The sequence below is a fragment of the Phalaenopsis equestris genome, unplaced genomic scaffold (assembly GCF_001263595.1).
Source record: "Phalaenopsis equestris unplaced genomic scaffold, ASM126359v1 Scaffold209617, whole genome shotgun sequence".
NCBI lineage: Eukaryota > Viridiplantae > Streptophyta > Magnoliopsida > Asparagales > Orchidaceae > Phalaenopsis > Phalaenopsis equestris.
In genome coordinates this window covers 301,675-305,839 of record NW_018228769.1, presented here as the reverse complement: position 1 = coordinate 305,839, position 4,165 = coordinate 301,675, and positions in this window count along the sequence as shown.

Sequence of the window (4,165 nt, the reverse complement as noted above, 5' to 3'; positions counted from 1 at the left end):
AAAGAGTGTTCTAGGAAACTGTTAAGATTGTAGAGAGTAGTCATATTAGGCTTGTTATTTCAGACAAGGGTCTTGTGATTCTTGTGCCACTCACTCTGTATGAATTTTTCGTTCCTCGTAAAACTATGAATAAAATGAGTAGTGGTTCTGGGTATATTTTGTCTCTCTTTGACAAATATAATTCGAAAGACATAGATAATAAAAGCAATTATAATTCTATTAACCCTAGTGAAAACAATTCTCAAATCATAAGTGAACTCTTGAAGAAGATTATTTGGATAACAATCCATATTATGATAGTGACATCCCTATCTTTGACTTTCAAGGGTTGTCTATTGAGATTGGGATGGAAGCTTCAAACTCTTAAGAGTTCCAAAGAGAAGATCAAGAAGATATTGAAAAATTGGTAAACACTACTGCAAATGACGCTTTGGAAATCAATAGTGGCAAAGTACTGTCACCTCGTAAAACAATTCTTAAAAATTTAATCCAATCATTAGTCCTAATCAACGAGCAGGCCTTCAACGGAATGCTCCCACCCAGGATAAGTTTGTAGGAACTCATCATATGGTTGAATACAATGTGTTGTCCCAATCAAGAAAACTGTTAGCAAAACTTAGTATATACAATGCTCTTATTTGAGAAAAGAAATATTCTTCCTGGCTAGCCAGTGATGTATCTGTTAAGAAGAAGAATAGACAAATACGCTGTGTGCATAGACTTTAAAGATATCAATAAGGCATGTCCTAAAGACGAATTTTCTTTGCTTATACCAGAGTTGATGGTTGACATTGCTTCTTCGCATGCTATTATCTCTTTCATTGATGAATTCTCAGGATACAACCAAATTAAGATGGTTTCCAAAGATGAGAAATATACAGCATTTAGAATACCACTCAGATTATATTGTTACAAGGTTATACCCTTCGGCTTGAAGAATACTGGTGCTAATAATCAACGAGTCATGACGAAGATTTTTGGAGAGTTAATACATAAACAAGTTGAATGCTACGATAATGACTTGGTGATGAAAAACAAGGAAATAGAAGAACATTTATATGATTTAAGAATTAATTTTGAACAATTGCGTTCATACCAATATTTAAATGATTAATGGTCTGGTTGAATTATTTAAGTTTTAGTTGATTATTTATTAAACTAATTATAATTAAATGACCATGGATTAATTAAGTTCATTTAACTTTCATTTAAATGATTAATGACTTAAAAAGATATTATTAATTGAACCATTAGTGACTTTTATGATTTTATTAATTAATTAGTGAATTAAGTAGGTTAATTTAGGAGTTAATTAGTGATTTACTAATTTAACTGAAAGGTAATCTCTTCGGCTATAGTCATTTAAGTAAGATTAGTGAATTAGAATTAAGGTGAATAAATGACAAAAATAAATAGAAGTTAAATTCTAATTTGTTACGATAAGTGGAACAAAGGAATAAACTGACAATTACAAATTGCATTAAGCAAGTGAATAAATATATTTTTATTTTATAATAATTTGTTACTACTTTTAGTGCTCTCTTAAAAGTGCATATTTTATGTTTTTCAAATGTCAAATAACCAAAAAAAAAAAAAATTATATGTATGCATATATGGAGTCATCAATACATCGTAATGGTAGAGGAAGTAACGTACTAGTGCACGTAAATTAAAATAAATATGTGATAGAATGTCTACCTTTTAGTTGGTTTTAGAAAATTTTAAATGTATCTTAGAAGAACATTTAAATGATGACTCTAATTGACAAATAATGTAATTGAAATAAATAAAAATAATTAAAATTTTTTTATTTCTTTACTTCTTCTTTTTATTGCTTATAGAGTTTTCACAATTTTTATTTTCAATAAAAATTTGTATAATTTAGAGGCATTTTAGATACTGAGTTGTTTAATTCATTCATTCAGTTGTTAACATATTTCATAAAAACAAACTTGTTGTGAATTAATGTTCTGTAAAATGCAATAGCAGTTTTTTTTTTTTTTTAATGTATATGTTTAAGAAAAGAAAATGTTTAGATAGCTCTTCTTCCGTCCGACTGTCCGTTCCTGCCTTGATATTCCAAGTACCCAGGTTGGATCGCGGCATCTACTAAAGGTAATCAATTTGTGGACAATACATTACTGTTTTGTGGTGTTTCTCATTCTTCAAGCTATCATGCTTAGATGGAATTTTACATACATGCCGCTCGATTCTCAAGTATTTATATATCTAACACCTAAACTTCAATTTTTGCATATATGCCAATTTACCGGAAAATGTGTATTTCATATGGTGACATTTTTATGTGATATAAAAGATTTGGGTGGTATAAATATAAAAAATCAAATTTATCTGTGAGATATGTAAACACATAGGAATAGGTTGGTATTTATGTAAATGCCCCAAAGTGTCCATCTTGCTGGAAGGTTCAAGGATGAAGGGTTCTATTGCTAATGTTATTGGGTTGATCTCTGGAACCACTTTTCTTCTAAAGATTAGGATTATGCGCCTTCCTCTCTGATATATGGCCTTGCAAAAAGAACTAAAATTTTGATCATTTAGAAAACTTGGAAATAACTTTCTTCATTAAAAAGTACACTGTTCTCTAAAGGCAACTGTGGAAGGACTTTTTATGAGAACCAATGATGAGAGCATAGCTATTAACTTGATAAATTAGAACAACATGTAAACCTACAAGTTTGAAAAACTGGGAAAAAAATGTCCTTCAACCTATGAGTATTTACATTCTTTCTAAATATGTGTCGAAATATATTTAGGTTGACACCCCTAGATCAACTATTAAAAGCAAATATCTTGTTAAGAGATGTTTTCAAGATTTCTGGATGGGAGAAAACACTTGTTGTTTAACAAAGGAGAAGAATGACTTCCACTTATATCTTCCTTTAGATTTCTTTGAGCGCACAAAATGTAGTATTAAATTTTCAAAGAGCAAAATAGACTTCCTAAAAAAACTCATGCATCTATTTATCTGCATCTTTTCCAATAAGCTTTTAACAGAAATTGCTTGGTAAGATCTCAATTTCTTAATTCCCATGGGTGGGTGGCAAATTCAAAGGACAAGTATTTGATGTCATATAAATCCATGGCGTCAAATACGAATCATGATACAAATTTTTAAATCTAAAGCAATCAAATATTAAAAATATAAACTTATGCAATTGACTCGAAAACCATCTGAATGCCATTTAAAGCGAACTTCAAGTTAAGACGAGCATCCCAATAACATAAACTAATGATATCAAGACATCTTGATCCGAATCGAAACTGGCCAAACTAAAGCGCTTGAGGATATTTGAAAATTACACAAAAGCCAACTGAAGCATATGATTGAGGCCAAGCTCGCCCAAATATATGATCATTAAAGAAGTATAATTAAAAAAAATAAATACAAAAAAACAAATGATCAAAAAGGTCTCCCTTCTGAAACATTTAATTGTCTGGGATTATTACTATAATCATAAAGATGTCTAACAGGATATAAATAAGCTATATTTTAAAATTTTTCAAAGAATTCCATGTGAGATAATTATGGAACTCGGAGAAAATTATAAATCTATCTTCTAACACAACTAAAAAAAACTTGTAACTTCATTACACCTTAACTATCTCTATAATTTGCATGATGTGGAAGTATCAAATAAAGGATGTCTTACATGTATTTTACTATAATTTTATCTCAAAAATTTTGACAAGATTATACCTTTTATTTGGAGATATGACAAACTGCAAATTGTATCAAAATAGCATGTCCTATTGGAGAGACTCGAATATCTAGATCGGTTCAAAATAAATTTTGGATATTTTCTTTCTGGAAGAAAAGAAATAACAGAATATATCTTCAGCAAACAAATAGTAGGACAGAACCTTCTGGTTCAATATTATCTCCCAAAATTATTTTAGGATAGGCACTGAACATTGAAAAACACTTTGCATCAGTGACGAGAAGGAATTGATACTCCTCTAAAAAAGTGATTAGATCTATGTCGTGCTATTGTCTGCTTCTACAAATTATTTTGTTGCTTTGGAAGCTCATCTTGCCTCTTGTAACTTAGCATTTATATAACTTTAGCTTACTTGATGAGAAAGAGTTTTTCCCAACTTCTCAATATAAGCTGCTTATCTGAATAAGCTGCAGTTGCCCCAA